This window comes from Phascolarctos cinereus, unplaced genomic scaffold, assembly GCF_003287225.1.
Source record: "Phascolarctos cinereus isolate Bilbo 61053 unplaced genomic scaffold, phaCin_HiC Scaffold_3;HRSCAF=262, whole genome shotgun sequence".
In the NCBI taxonomy this organism is placed as follows: domain Eukaryota; kingdom Metazoa; phylum Chordata; class Mammalia; order Diprotodontia; family Phascolarctidae; genus Phascolarctos; species Phascolarctos cinereus.
In genome coordinates, this window is record NW_027555736.1 from 21952667 (window position 1) to 21969975 (window position 17309).

Genomic DNA, 17309 nt, shown 5'->3' on the forward strand with positions numbered 1-17309 from the left:
ACAGAAAATCTATTTCTGTCTCTAATCTACAACAAAATCATTTCCAAAAGGAAGCAAATTCTGCAACTGATCTAGACTGAGGGTTACCCATAGTGACTTGCGGAAACTTAAAAACCTATTATTATAATCAATCAATAAGCAAAAATGATTTTTCTGATATACCCAAACTAAGACACTGAATCATTAAATTAAATTCAATAAGCACTATACCTGCCTACCATGTGCCAGGCATTGTGCCAGGTGCTGGAGAAACACAAAAAAACAGGTCTTGCCCTCAAGGAGTTTTCATTCTAACAGTGGAGACAAAATGCACACACATAGATACACACAAGATATGGACAAAGCATATGCAATGTAAACTAAGAGAGAAGGTGTTCACAACTGGGAGACCAGGAAAAGTTTACCACAGAAGCTGGTGCTTAAATTGAGCCTTGAATGAAAAGCGGGGTGCCAAGATGCAGAGATGAGGAAGCACGGAGGACAGCCAAGAACCACATTCATTATTTTAAAATGAATTCTGTATTTACTTATCTGTGTATACATTGCCTCCATGCTATTAGAGTCTAAGCTTCTTGAGGGCAGGACTATTCCGTTTTTTTCCTCTGTGTCTCCAGTGCCACTACACACAGTAGACATTCACTAAATACTTTGTGAATTGACTTAAATTATGTAATGATTTGTTTTGAGTAAATCCTAAAAAACAATTTGGAGGGGGGGGGTTTCACTTACTGTATTAATCACCAAGAAAAATATTTGACATTTCTTAAATGCTTAAATAATATTTTCTATCCTGTTAACCAGAGCAATTCAGGCTTTCATACTGGTGAAATCCTATTTCACTGGCAACACCATGAAATTTGAGCTGGCCCCTGTGTGGCCAGATAAAGTTGTTGCTGATGTTGGGGAAAAAAAGTCTAAACCCCGTTTCTTCCCATCCTCCAAACTCTACTTTCATTTCTAATGGACACAAGTCCATTTTGTGACAAGTGACCAGGTTGTGGACTGGGCCTTACCTCTGTTTTCACATAAATATGGGGACCCATGCTGTCATGGAAGTGATTAGAAACTTCATCAGATATTGCAAAGTGACCCATCAGTTCCCCCAACATTTATTTTCAATAGCAAAGTGGCCACCATGAAATGATTTTGCTATTTGTCCTCAAATCGATAGACTCTGTCAGAATGATCTATCCAGCTTGACTCTGAGGATCACACCACCCTAGTGTTAGAACTGGAAGAGACCTTACATGGCATCTTGGCCAACCCCTTCTTTTGAGAGATGGAATGCAGGACGGCCAGGTGGCACCACAATACTTAGAGTGCCAGGACCGGAGTCAGGAAGACTCTTCTGAGTTCAAATCTGACCTTGGAAACTAGCTTGTGACCCTGGGCAAGTCACCTAACCCTATTTGCCTCAGTTTCCTTATCTGTAAAATGAGCTAGAGAAGGAAATGGCAAACTCTCCAGTGTCTTTGTCAAGAAAACCCCAGATGAGGTCACAGAGAGCTGGAAGTGACTGAATAACAAGCAATAATCAGAGAGGCTTCGTCCAAGGTCACATAGGTAGCAAGTAGAAGAGTAAGGATTTGAACCCAGCTTTCCTGACTCCATTAAAATTTTAATTTTGTGTTACTGAAGTATATTGATGGTGTATTTGAAGGAAATGCATGAGATTTTTTTTTTGAGATGATAGGTCTTGGTACAGCTACTCTTCAGGTCCTTTGTTTGCAAGGAAACTTGACTTAAAAGAATGCTAACCATAAAAAAAACCTCCCCCAATTTTTTTCCTTTTTGTATTCATCATTTAAGAAAAAGAGATAAATAACCAACAAGTTGGTTCAACAAATTAAACACATTCATTGAGCTTCTGCTAAGCACTGAAGGTGACATGAATGAGTTGAGTCACAAACTTCCTCACACTTACAATATAGCACTTCAAGGTTTATAAATACTGTTTTTACAGGAAGCCCATGAGGCAGGTGGGCTAAGCAGTATGACTCTTGTTTTACAGATGAGGAAACTGAGGTTAAATTTGATTCAAATGAACAAACATTTATCAAAAGCTCAGCTCAAATGGCATCTAATCCATGAAGACTTTCTTAATGGCCAACACCAAGAGCAACTTATCCTTCCTGCAAACTAACATAGCACCCTCCACTTACCTCCCTCCCCCTCCCTCCCACATGTACCACAGGTTTTGTATACATTTTGTGTCCATGTTGTTTCTCCTTGTAAACCGTATGGAGAGACATGGAAGGATTTCTTGAACTGATATAAAATTAAAGTAAGCAAAACCATGGAAAACCATATGTATAACTATAGCAACATAAGTGGAAAGAATATCACACAATAATCAAAACGATCTGTTGCAAAATTAGAAAAATCAAGCCTGACTCCGAAGAAGATGTAAGAGAAAACAACTCCCCTCTGGCCCCCCCAACCCCAGCTTATTTACAGAGAGGCTGGGGTCTACAGATGTGGTATGCCGAATACGACATCAGACATTTTTATGCGTTTGTTTTTAATGAAGTTCCCTCCCCCCACCACATACACACACATCCCATTTTTTTAAAGCAAATTCTTTGTTTACAGGAGATATCTCTCTAGAAGTGAGGAGGGGGAAAGACACAGGGGAAAGGATCTTGCATCATAAAGACCAAAGCCATTAGTAAAATTTATTTAAAAAACAAACTGTAAGGAGTGGATAGTGGCAATGAATAACCCTTGGACCACTGAAAATCAGTCTTTGGTCTACATGACGCAGGCTGATGAATGCTAGTCGTTGGTGTTAGCTGTCAGTTAATTGAAGTATTTGGGTTTTCTTCCTGGTTTACTTACTATCTGTGTGGCCCTGGGCAAATCAACAAGACAGGGAAAAACGATAGCACCCAACTGGCCAAAACCCTCCTGGAGGGCAGTGGACTAGCTTGCTTTTTTAAATATTTGTATTCCCAGGGCTCAGCATCATGCCTGGCCCACAGTAAGCACTTAAATGCTTTTTCTGTTATTCATTCTCCTGCTACTCCTTTAAAAAGAAGTAATGCATAGTAGCAAGTTGTATGAATGTCAATTTAACATAGTAAGTTATATACCTTGAAAAAAATATCAAAGAATATGAAAGCTATAAATATATATAGAGAGAGACATACATCTACACATCTACGTATGGCTCAATATAATATATACACACATAGTTTTTATATATACATGTATATGTTACATATACACACATACATATATGTGCGTGCGTGCGTGCATGTGTGTATCTCCAGGGTATATAACTTACTAATGCAAATAGAAAATTTTACAACATATTATTTATTACCTCTTTTTATGAATGATAGAAATGTATGCATGTTTCTATGTCTACACATATACATAGATTTCTATGCACATATTTCTATATGTATGTGTACATACATGTGTATGTATCTATGTGTGTCCATATATATCTATCTACAAACATATGATACTTGAATTTGTATGAACAGCAGTTTGCTTCTCTGTTGTTACAATATGGGAATTTGTTCATTGTTCTGCTGGAAGTACTCTTTCATTGACAAAGTCACAGAAGCTCAGAATTGAAAGGGACTTCCTAAGTCTTCTGGGCCAATCCATACCCAGGGGAATCTAGGTGACATAGTGGATAGAGCACTGAACCTGAAGTTAGGAAGCCCAGTTCAAATCCTGCCTCAAATACTTTTTGGCTTAGTTATATGACCCTAGGCAATTCACTCGACCACTTAGCCTCAGTTTCCCTATCAGTAAATTGGAGATACTAATAGCATTGACCCCATAAGCTCATTGTGAGGACCAAATAAGATAATACATGTAGTGCTTTGTGAACTTTAAATTGCTATTTAAATGTTATTTGTTGTTATAATAATTATTATTATTACCTACACAGAAATTCCCTTTCTGATGCTCAAAAGATCTTGTGGTCTAAATTCAGACTTGCTAAAATGTCCATGCCTTTAAAATGGATCTATTACTATTTATCCTAGTCTGTGAACACCCTTCATCATCTTTCTTCATCCCTAATGCCTTTTCCCCACCCCCTGGACCATATACTCCTTGAGGACAGAACCCATGATTTAGTTACTTTTGTCCCTCTAGCACCTGGTTTGGTGAACTGAACTGTGTAAGATCTTAATGAATGGTTATGGAAGGAAGGGAAGCAAGATGAAGCAGGAAAAGAAATGATTCATGGAGTTTATGCATGAACATCGTAACTTACACAAGAGGCTCTAGATTGTCCAAGTGGCCATCCCTACTTCTTGAGCTCCAGAGTTTGGTGGTGGCGGTGACCCATTAACACAACTTTATCCATTAAATATTTGTTGAGTTCTTCTGATATGTAAACATGGACTGAAACTCAGGTCTTTTAGATGTCAACTCTCTCTTTCCACTCTGCCTCTCATTCCATTTTTTTTTTCTTTTTGGTGAGGCGCCCAGGGTCATACAGCTAGTAAGTGTCTGAGGCTGGATTTGAATTCAGGTCCTCCTGACTCCAAGGCCAGAGCTCTATCCACTAAGCTACCTAGCTGCCTCTTCTCATTCCATTATTAAACAGCTCTAATTGCAAGGTAGCTCAAACATTTTAGGCCCCTTGGTGACTCAGTGGCTAGAGCCCTGGACTTGGAGTTACATGATGTCCAATTCTACCTTAGACACTCACCGTGTGAACCTGAGGAAGTCAACTCAACGTCTCTCTGCCTCAGTTTCATCATCTGCAAATTTTGGTTAAAGATAAGCACCCACTTCCCAGGCTTTTTGTGAGGATCAAATGAGCTAATGTATGTAAAGTGCTTTGTAAACCTTAAAGTACTGTACAAATGTCAGTTATCATCATTATCATCACATCAAGTGAAAGTCTGTCTTCCTCCAACTCCCCACTGGCTCTCATTCTGTCCAGCAGGCAGTAACCCTAACCCTCCTTCCACAATCACCCTTGGAATTGCTGAAAACCACTGTCCTGTCCCTCTCATGTTTTCCCTTATTCAAGAGAAACATTCCCAGGTGTTTCAACTGAGCCTTATAGAACATGGTTTCAGGTTCCCTCCCCATTCCAACTGCTTCCCTCTGGCCATGCTCCAGTTGTGTAATATCCCTCCCAAAACATGACACTCCAATCTAAACACAATACTCCAGAAGTGGGCTCGCTGGCACGGAGCACAGCAGGGGCATTACCGCCCAGGTCTGGACACTCTGCTTCTATTAATGTGGCCTGGGATCAAATGAACTGTTCTGGCAGCTGGGTCCCATCGACAGCACCCATTCAGCTTATAATCAACTTCAAAGCCAAATCATTTTGAACATAGCAAGTCTTTCCTGATTCCCTCTTCCCAAACCACCTTGTATTCAATTGGGATATATTGTGCACATTCTGAGATATGTACATGCAGTTCCCCACCTCACATTAGGATGTAAATTTTTTTGAGGACAAGACACTCACTTTTGTCTCTGTATCTCTAAAGTCCAGCCCAGAGCACACAATAGGGAAGGCTTAATAGATGCATGCTAGCTGATTGGTTGAATGATTGAATCCTATCCTTCCACATTAACTATTTCAAGCTAAATGGAGGACTTGACATTTCTCCCATCTTATTGGGATGGACCCTTTATTATTCCTTTCAAACCCTGCTTTTGGAGCAACCCCTCCAGCTTTGTGTCATATACAAATGTGATAATAATGTCAAGTCATTCTTCATCAAGGATACGGTTAAAATTTTAAGCCAGAAAGAGTATAGGGCAGATCTCCATAACACACCACCAGGGATGACATCAATTCATTAATCAACTGCTATTGGGGACAGTCATAAATTTATCCTGCTATATAATCACACAGCCCATGCTGCTCTATTTTTTATCTTGTCCACAAGAAATAGAGTGTGAGACTTTAGTGACATCTCCAAAGATTAGAATTTGAGCTTCTTGAGGCCAGGGACTGTTTTTGCCTTTCTTTGTATCCCCAACAGTACCTGGCATACAGTAAGTAGTTAATAAATACTTAATGACTGAGGCCATGGTAGAGGTATTGTTTTGTGAAGATCTAATACCAGAATCTAAAGTTCCTAAACCAGGAGCAATGGATAGAAGTCATAGAGAGACAACTGATCTACCAGTGAGTAATTAAATGTTTCCATTACCCAAGGATCTGTGGTCTCATGAGTATGGCTGCTTCCTCTACCAACACAGACTAAAGCCTCTGTACCTCTGTGGATGTCCTTTGTGAATTGTCGTGTCTGAAAAATTCATGACCAGACTCTGTCTCTGCCAATACACTTGAAGCCTTTCCAGCTTGGAAGCACTTGCCATGGCATAGGGCTTTGTGGGCATAGATTTGGAGAGCCTGGGGCCAGCTCCACTGGAGGAGTGGAGAAACAAGAAGGTGACAATCAAATGCAAAATGGAGTCCATGAATTCTGAAGAAGCTGCCATGTTTAACCTATAAGACAGCATCCTAACTCACTTAATGGACAGCACACAGAGGGAAGGGAAGAAGCAACTCTATGACACCTACTATGTGCCAGGCACTTGCTAAGCTCTTTATAAATATTACCACATTTGATCCTCACGACAACCCTGCCAGGTAGGTGCTGATATTATCTCTACACTTGAAGAAACTGAAGTAGATAGAAGTTAAGTGACTTGCCCAAGATCACATAGCTAGTAAGGTCACATTCAAACTCAGGTCTCCCTGACTCTATGCCCAGGGCTTTATCCACTGTACCACCCAGCTGCCTTGAGGCCCTAACAGCAGAATCTTGAGTGAATGGGTCAAACTATCCCAAAGAAACCAGCATGTTGGGAGAATATTCCAGATAAGATGTTTGAATCCAGAGCTTTGCTTTTGAAACTGCTGCTATACAAGGTTTTACTAAATCTGGACCAAACTCTTGCTGCTGCCTTTAAATCTACAAATCTTTCTATCCTAAAATTCAGATGCATGAGATTGGCAAAGTAGTATTTTCAACCATATTCCTGTTTTGATTTATGCACCAGTCAATATATAAAGCCATGATACTGCTACTTTTTCTAATTACTGCCTTCCTACAACAGCTAAATTAAATACTGGTTTCCTCTGCTCTACATGTATCTAATATCTAAACATTTTAATTTTAAGAAGAGATACATATTTACTTATAAAAAAATCTTCCACTTTCCAAAAAATTCATCACAGGTTTCTATGGAACTACGGTCTCCTCTAATGCTTTTAAGATATCATTTAATTATGCCTAAACATTTGGGAATCCTTCCCATGAGAAATAGCATAAATTTGTGATCAAGGACATATGTGGCCAGCAGGGGAGATGAGATAAGGAGGCACCTAGAATGGAGATGACAGGGTCAGCTAGGTGGTGCAGTGGATAGAGCACCAGCCCTGAAATCAGGAGGGCTTGAGTTCAAATCTGGCCTCAGACCAAACACTCGATATTTGCTAGCTGTGACCCTGGGCAAGTCACTTAACCCCAATTGCCTAAAAAAAAAAAAGAATGGAGATGCAGATGAGAGACAATCCAAGCCCACACTATAGAAAAGACCTCTAATTTTGTCAGTGTGGAAGCACTTTCCACCAAGACAAATGATAGTACATTCAAATCTCTATCTTAGCGAGCTGCCTGTATTGTAGAGAATGTAAGTGATGAGTTAGTGGTCACCCAGGTAATAAGCATCAAGGTCAAGATTTAAGCTGAGGTCTTCCTGACTCTAACTCTGATCCTCTACCCTATAAAGCCCACAGCCTACCAGCCATCTTCATGAAACTACAGTTAGGTCTCCAGCATTACCTATGGATAGATCCCCTATAGGGGATTCAAGGAATGCCTTGGAAAAGAACCTGGCAGAAAACAAACAGTTTTGATGTGACTTATCAGAAAGCATATTCTCAGCAACCAGACCCCAGAGGCCCACAAAAACTCAAGGGACTACATCTCTCCTGCAGAATACTGAAGTCATGCACCATGAAACATCATTAAATCCATTTCCAACACAATTTAAAGTCAGTAGCATACTTCCTTTTTTCCACAAAATTTCCCTTCATAATGTTTGTTGTTTGGGAATATGAACATAAGACTAAAGAGAAACAGATCCATAAAAAAGAACTCAGAAATATTTCTTCAAAAGCTGCATGAGGGTACTGGCACTAAACAGGAAAGTCTGAAACAAGGTCAATCAGTTAGTCTGTTAACAAGAATTTAAGAAGCACCTACCCTGTGTCAAGCCCAAGCCCTGTGTCAAGTACAAGGGATACAAGAAAAGCAAAAATGGCTTATATAACCTACACTTATCCTGATTTTGCTGTCACACCAATGGTGGCGGAAGCGAAATTAGGAGGTGTTCATTAAAAAGTGACTTGAAATCATTCATAGAAAAAGCACCCAGATACCAAGACATAAAACCATTTAATAAACAGCAGTGTACCTTGAAAAGAAATCAGCTGACAAATCATATTTTCTTAGCTATTTTCCCATTCCTAAATCATAGTATCATAGATTTTGAGCCATAAGGGCCCTTGGAGGTAATTTTTGTTCAACCTCCTCATGTTACGGATGGGGAAAATGAGTGTCAGTGAGTTCACGTGAACTGCCCAAGGCCACACGGCTTCTGAACACAGGACCTCTAACTCCAAATAACCAAGATTTATTCCTCTCTCCTGCCCGGCCTCTCAAAGTCAGAGGACCTCTCAGCCAAGCACTGCCCAGGGCTTCCTCTGCTCAGCATCCGAGATGAGGCAAAGTCAGGTCCGTTCAGGGCTGTGAAGACAGGCGGCATTGAGAGCATCAAGAGCTGGGTCCCCAGACTTTATCGCCTGTTTTGACTTCCTTCTCGCCTCTTTGAAAAATGTCTATGATCAAATGTGCACAAATTAAATAGTTCCTGTCCTCAGGAGCTTGCTTCCTGGTAGAAAGGCAACATCACCTCCTGTGAGTGGTAGAGTAGAAAAAGCAATGGAGTTCTAGTTAGAGCACCAGAGTTCAAATCCCAGCCTTGATATGTGATACCTTTGTTGCCTTGGGTAATTCATTCACCCCTTCTGTGCCTCAGTTTCTCCATAAAATGAGAAGGTTAAAGTGGATGGTAGTGTCCATATTAAAAATCAAGCTTCCTAAGAAACCCCATTTCTTCCTGATTAACTTGAATGGACTCTCTTTACCTCCACCTAAAAGAATCCCTAGTTCCCTTCTCAGTGTGCTTGGCTCAAGTCCCACCTTCTACCTACAGCCTTTCTTGGTTCCCATCCCCCATTCCAGGTGCTACTTTCCTTCCTAAACAAAAAAAAAACACCCTAGATGGGTTTGGTATCCATCTGTCTATGTACATGAGGTCACAGGACCATCAATTTGGAGCTGGAAGAGAGCCTAGAAACCAACTAAGGCTCAGGGTGATTGAGTAATTCAAGCTGTATAGTCCATTAAGTGGTTAAAGTGGGATTTGAATTCAGGGCCTCCAACTTCAAATCTGACTACAGACCAACCTTTGATAGAATGTTGCTGTTGTTAAATTAGTTGTCCATTCATGTCTGACCCTCCATGACCCCATTTGGGATTTTCTTAGCAAAGATACTGAAGTGGTTTGCCATTTCCTTCTCCAACTCATTTTACTGATGAGGAAACTGAAGCAAACAGAGTGAAGTAACTTCCCCAGGGGCACACAGCTAGTAAGTGTCTGAGGCTGGATTTGAACTCAGGTCTTCCTGACTCCAGGCCCAGTGCTCTATCCACTGCACCACCTAGCTGCCCCTCTGATAGAATACAAAGAACTATTTCAGACAGGAACGATTTCCATTTCATTTTTGTATCCCCAAGACCTAGGACAGTGTCTGGAACACAGTAGACATTTAATAAATGTTTGTTGACTGATTGATTGATTGCTAATGGCTTAAGCTATTGTGGAAAGGTCATTCACTGCTTCTATATTAGTTGCCTGTGACCACTGAGACTTTTATAGGGGCTACAGAAACGAAAGAGTCAGAGATCAAGTGCGTTTTGCCAAAGCTTGTCCACATGCCTCTCTGAGCTTCTCCCCAGCAACTTGAAAGTGCCACTTCCTGCTTCTCCAAAATCTGACTTCATGAATGGTAATGGGGCAGAGCCACTGACTTTTTCAGTCTCTCTGGTTGCAGCACTGATTTGGAGTTGGACAAAGGTTCAGTCCATTCGTGAAACATCAAACATTTCTACCAGCTCTCTGACTCATGTTACTCCCCATACAAGATACTACAGGGGCTTGTACTTCCTTCAAAACCAAGTCCAAACCCTCGCCACTTGATTTTCAAGACCCTCTCTCACCTGGATACCCCCTCCTCTAATCTGACTTTCTTTACTTACTCAGCAACATGAACTCTTCACTTCAGACAGATCTCAACACTATTCTCTGTAGAAAACATGACTGAGTGATTCCTTGGCAGGCCCATGACACAGTCTTCTTTTACAACTCTGTAGTCTAGGCAGAATGACCTCCTTGCTCTTGTTCCTTCAAGACGTTCTACCTTTCATCTCTCATCTCCATGCCTTTTCTATCCCCCATTCCTGGAATGCACCATTTCCTCACTTCCATTCTTTAGAATCTCTAACTGCCTTCCAAACTCAGCCTAAGCACTGCCCCAGCATGAGATTTTTCCTGATTCTTCCATCTGCTAATGCCTCCTTCGGAAATCCTTTTGTATTCACTCCTAATACATGTTGCACATCTTGTACACATTGTTTCTCTCTTGAGAATACAGGCTCCTTGAAGGCAATTCTTACTTAAGAGTGCCTAGCAAAGATCCTGGCCCACAGCAGGTGCTAATGAAGGCTTAGGGGTCCATCACACCTGGCCCTTTGCTAATGCTGATTCTCTACCTGGAGTAAACTCCCTTCTTATCTCCACTTGCTTAAAACCTTCTCATCCTTCTGGCTTTGTGCAGGCCCTGCCTACTGCAGAAGCCTTCCTCACTAACATCGCCTGCACTGATCTGAGTCTTTTCTGACCTCCTGCTGCATCCCTAGCTCATGCCACAGCGTAGAGCATCTGATTCTGTCTGTAATTGCCAGACACACTTCAGTCTCTTTCTCCCAGCTAGATGAAAAGCTTCTGGAGGGCAGAAATCAGATTCTATGTTTCTTTTGTCTCTCCCACAGCCTAGGATACATCATGGAGTCTCAACATAAAGTTCTATATAATGCTACCTTATCATGATTAGAGTTAAGCACTCAATGATTATCTTTCCATCCTCATTATAAATTACTCCTCTCCTTGCATGACCAAACTGGCTTTTTCCCTGCACCACACACATATAATTCGTTTCCTGCATTCCTGTCTTTGGTTGTCCATCCTTTACACCCAGAATTCTATCTCTCTTCATCTCACCCTCATTTTCCTCAAGACAAAGTTTAAGGAGCATCTTTATAATAAGCAGGGGTTTTAAAACTTTTTTGGTCAGGGAACCCTTTGGCAGTCTGTTGAACCCTGCTCAGAATCGTGTTTTAAAATGCAAAAAATGAAATACCTAAGATCTCAAAGGAAGCCAAAAGTTAGTGAGAATAAATATCATTTTTTAAGTCTAAGTTCACAGACCCCAGGAATATAGCCACGGAACACTTGGGTGACCTTTGGCCAACAGATTAAGACAGGTTAAGGACTTCTTGTTCAATAGGAAGCCTTTTGTGATCCTCCAACACACACTCCCTAACAGCTTAATGTTCATTTGTATTTATTTTTCATGTACTTATATAACACTTGTTGTCTTTCCCAATGAGCTCCAGGAGGGCAGGGATTGTTTCATTTTTTACTTTGTAGTAGGTGCTTAATAAATCCTTGCTGACTGATTAATCAAAACTTATTTGGAAGCAGCACAGTACAGAAAGGCCTGCATCTGATTTACAATCCAAAAGGGTTCATTCAATTGCTGGCTTGCCTACTTCCTACTCGTTGAGTGCCCTTCAGTAAAATGCTTACTCATGGACACCTCCTAGATGACATGGTGCTAGCCATCTCAGTGCTACTGAGATCCCAGTGGTACCATTGGGAGAAAAGCTCTTTGCAAACTGGAAAACACCCTGACATTCTGAAACATCAGCATTATCCTTCTTATACAGTAGTCAAGGTGGTCAGTTTCTCTTCTTGGTCCAAGAGAAAAAATTTCAGAAAGGGTTGCCTCTTTTTCCCCTTTTGTATCCTTAAAGCACATATAGAGATGGAGAGAGATAGCCTTTGGAATTAGGAAGATCTGAGTTCAAGTTCTGCCCCTATGATATACTAGTTGTGTGATTCTAGGAAAATCACTTAACCTCTCAGTGTCCTCAAGCATCTCTCTAAGACTTCAAGTTATAGATAAGTTGAAGATTTGCAATGGTAGAGGGGATTTTCACACTGGGAATTCATGACATCAATGAAATCACAAGTTCAGTCAAAAACAAATATAAAGAGGTAGACTTATTGAGGGAGTGGGGAGGGAATAGGGATCAGACAATGTAGATTCTAGCTGGAAGGGAAAAAAAAGGAAGGAAGGACAGAACGAATAAAGAGAAGGAATGAAGGAAAGAAGGAAGAAAGAAAGGAGGGAAGGAGGAAGGAAGCAAACTAGCATGTAGTAAGTGCTTACCATATACCACTGCACCAAATGCCACTGTGTGGTGTGAGACAAATCACGTAATCTTTCCTCTGCTCTGTAAACTTGTCAATAAAATGAGTGCATGACAAATCCTGGACTATAACAGGCTGCTTGTAGGTGTGTTTCACAATCCTGTGTTTGGGCAAACATATAATCAATAAGAACAGATCTTTATGAGGGGGGAAAAAAGATTTAAATAGGAGAAGTGACAGAAAGCACGAACCATAGGATCATAGGTTTAGAGCAGGAAGAGTCCTTAGAGGGGCCCTCATTTTACAGATGGGAAAACTGAGGCATACAGGTTAAGTGACTCTCCCATTGGTAAGTTCCTTCTGGTCCTTCCATTTGGGGGAGGGGCCCATGCTTACCATCCTTCATTCCCCTACCTCAAAAGGCTCTGCTTCTACTATTTTGACTCTCAGGACACCTCGGCCAAATTCCTTTCCCCCATCCATTCCCATCCCTGCAATGTTTTGCAGTTCCCTTTTGTGGGTTATCTTCCCCCATTAGAATACAAACTCCTTGAAGGCAAGGACTGTCTTCCTTTACATAGCAAGTATGTTGGCACACAGTCAGTGCCCATTGACTTGTCTTACCTACAACACGCCAGGCGGGTGCTACAAGCTGAGGATACAAAACCAAAAAAAGAAATGGCGCCCACCCCAAGGAAGCTTACATTCTATTCCTACTAGAGCTTATGATTATCATATGCAAAAGCACACAAGAATATGTTTCCAAGGCCACAGAATCTCTAAGAAACTAGATGTCTAAAAGGCTGTGTTTCTTTCAGAGGGTTCCTGGACAGAAGGGACTCCTTGGGTAGCCTTCACAGCCCTCCCAGTGACACAGTGGGTTCATTTTAGTTCATTCATTATCCAAGTACAGCAAGACCCCAAAACACATTCATTCTGCGAAAAAGATTGCCCTGGTATTTATATCCATTCCTTTCCCCCTTTCTTTCAAAAAACGTTTTTTAGCTAAAAAAGGAGAAAATATAAATTGTGAGGGGAAACTGTCCCAGTAGCCACTGCCTTTAACAAGGCAGACCCCCTGGCACCAGAAGTTAACAGAATTCCCTCCTTGTGGAGTCTGAAGGCCTGGCTGCTAATGTCTTCAAACTGGCCCAGGCTATGCTAGGTGTGGTGGATCCAAAGATGCAGGAAAGCAGTTCCTTGTGCTCCCCGGAGAGGACAGCACCGCCAGGGGCATGCCCACTCTGAGAGCACTCTGCTTTTCTTAGAACACAGAGGTGTTCTCCCTGCTGTCACATGCTAGCTAAGCTTTTGTAAAAGGCAGTTCTTCCTGACACCCTCAAACACAGATGGCCACAATGAATAAAGTAACATAAAGGGAAAGAAACCTACACACACTGCTTCTAGGAACTTGGTTAGGGGATAGAACACAAAAAAGAAATGATCACAGAGGATAGAGTACTGGACCTGGAGTCAGGAAGATTTGAGTACAAAATTGCCACACTTACTGTGTGACCCTGGACAAATCACTTCATCCTGTTTACCTCAGTTTCCTCATCTATAAAATGAGTTGGAGAAGGATAACGGTAAACCACTCCAGTATCTCTGCCAAGAAAACCCCAAATAGGGTCACAAAGAGTCAGACACAACTGAAAAATGACTGAGTGCTAGACCTTGAGTCAGGAAGACTCGAATTCAAATCTACCCTCAGACACTTAATAACTGTGTGACCCTGGGAAAGTCACTTGACCACTGTTTCACTTTCCTTACCAGTAAAAATGGGATAATAATAGCACCTACCTCCTAGGGTTATTGTAAGGATTAGATAAGATAATATTTAAAAAAAAAGCTTTGCAAACTTTAAAGTGCCATATAAATATTAGCTACTATTATGAAGACTATATAAGCAAATCCTGTTGTGAACAACAGTTAGCTTAATGCCCATCATATTATAGGTGCTTAATAAATGCTTGTGGACTTTCTATTTTGAGTCTAAAACTAATAATCAAAGCATGAAATCTAAAAAAAAAATTCCATTAATATTTACTCATTTCTCTCAGATGATAAAATGTGTATTTTTGTCAGGCATTCTCTGAGTGAGATGTGTCAAGAACAAGAGAAGCAGCTATTACAATTCAGCTGATTCTAACTCCCAAAAGTTTGCTGGCGATAGCTTTGCCTCATCATGGTCCAGGTTTGGAAGAGACCACACGCGTTGTTTCCTGGGTCCTTCACAGAAGCCATTTCAGCTGTGTGTGAAACCAACACAAAGCCAGCATGTTTGTTACGATTAATTACTAATATCCTCTGGCTAGGTGGCATAGCCTCAGAGAGGCCTGAGCCCTGTGTAAGCAGCCTGGGCTTGGCAAGGCCTGATCTGCCACTTTACTGCTGCATGGATCCCAACCCTCCCTATATCAAGGAGGATCAGGGAGGTCCCCTTTAATTCTGATGTTCTATGCCTCTGCACAACACTCAGGGCAGTTTCCCTGTGATGGTCCCTGCTCGTAGACAATAGCCCTTGTGAGTGTCCTAGCACACACAACAGAAACCAGCGAGCAGCCTTTACTTGCTGCAAAGGGGCGAGTGAAGGCATTAGTCTAATCCTCCAAATACTAAACAGAGTCGCCCAGAGCTCTGGAAAGGTCTTAGCAAAGGAGGTAATGAGTGCAAAATTCTGTGAACTTTAAAATGCCATATACATTTACACTGTCAGTATTTTAAATGCTAGGGGGAAATACCACTTCATCGTGAAAAGGAAATCTGAAGTCTTTGCCCTTGAAAAGGAATGAGGTATTGTTCATTCTATAGAACTACAGAGAATTATTAGTCTGCAGTGTTAGAGTGATTTTCTTTTAATCATATGTCACATCACAAGCCCTTTGAAAAACACACACATAAATTCTGTCGTATTTTGGATGAGATGGTAAAGGTAGGAATATTCTTATTGTGAGTAATCACAAGTACTGCAGGCATGGGCCATGTGCTACTTTTCTGGTCTATTACAAATTCCAGGGAAAAAAAAGTATCAGGGGAAAAAAAACCCAGTAGCAAAATTCAGATAGATCAATGGTAATTTTTCGCCATCCTCTTCTGGCCACTAAGAGATTTCCACTGGCCAGTTTTCTGTTGCATCAGTAACAAAGCATGTTGAGCCTTAGAACCCCAATCCAGGAAGTTCTCTTGTCTCGACTCCCAACAATTCCCAGGGACGCAAGCACACAAACACACCCCGGCAGGAGGAACACAACGGGCTGTGAAGGATAGCTGCATCATAAGCCTGGTTTGGCCAACAAGTCTTATTTCACCTGTGGGCGCCAATGATTACACTACAGTTCTAAGCAACCCTCTGATAAATCAGAGTACTCTGGGTGATCTGAGTGCTTACAGGGAGGGGGGAGGGCAGGTCGATAGCGACATAGCCACATCCCAACATAACATGACAAAATTAGAACTAGACAGAAGAGAATATGGTAATTTCATGAGCTCTGCTGTAGAAGGCCCTGAAACCTGCTCAACAAGGAATATTTTCATCTTGAACTTTTGCCAAGAATGTACTCAAAAACTTTTTTTTGCACATACATTGAAAGGAGAAATAATCTATATTTAACATCCTGCAGCAGACCAACTGTAACCCCTCCAATACTGCCTCTTCGAGCATGCCATGTTAACAAAAGGACTCAGCACCCCATGCCTGTATGGAATATGCTCCCAGCATCATGAAAAACCAAATGAGAAAAGGCCCCAAAATGTTGACAGCAACCCAGCAAAAAAAGCTGCACATATGTTGAAAGGAATCTACATGTCATTTAGAAAGCATCTCACATCACTGCTCAGAGCAAATTAAGATGATCCATCCCTTGGGGATTCTCACAAAGACACATAAAAATGCTTTACGACCTAGCATCTGTATTCAGATCATGTACTTTTGGTCAAATTCTATTAATTGTCATGGAAGATGGAGAAAGTACTCTAGGGCCTCACATTTCTCAGATTGGTACTCAGGTGTCCAAGTTAAGGACACAGTCACCAGACTCTCAACAAGGACTTTTCAACTGTAATATAATACCACTGACCTAGAATATGCCCCCACCCTGTTCTTCCTCCAAATATGGAAAAACAAAACAAAACTATAGAGGTACCATTAGTTGCTGCCCCAAGCCTACAAACAGCCAGTGTGTTGAAGGCTGCAGGTCTCAATGTGCTATAGAAATTTCTGCATTCAGGATAATCACCCAGGAAAGAAAGATCAGCATTTGTGATCCTGGGATGGATTTGACAAAAAGAAAGTGAATTCTCTCATACTTTTGCTGCAGTGACTTCCAACCAGATACACCTTTAAGAAATCAGGGCAAAGAATGAACAAAATAAAACTAAAACAACCACAAAGCAGGAAATGACTTTTCTGCTATGCCTGTAAGGTCATAGATTTGTTTAGGGGAAAAAAATTTCACATGTGACACAGTTCCTGCATAAAGATGGATCTTCCATGAGAAAGACCTATAAGAAGTATCAAGGCTAACTTTATATTCTTTCCTTCAGATCCCAAGTTGATATTGTACATTTAACCTTGAAATTTTTTTATTGAGAAACTACTTTTAATTCCCTTGAAACATAATTTTTTGTGTGTCATGGAAACCTGACAATTTCTATGTGAAATGAACACACAGTTTCTGCATCATGCCCGCAACCACCCACCCATCAGATAAAGCATCCTATTTCTTTACAAATCTCATGGCTGG

The 17309-nt window shown here is 41.1% G+C and overlaps 1 protein-coding gene across 10 annotated transcripts in view; it reads right to left on the reverse strand.

The window, feature by feature from the left end:
* The window catches only part of ANK3 (ankyrin 3), a 725987-nt gene that overhangs the window by 365518 nt on the left and 343160 nt on the right, over positions 1 to 17309 (reverse strand). The gene's annotated exons all lie outside the window — the stretch shown is intronic.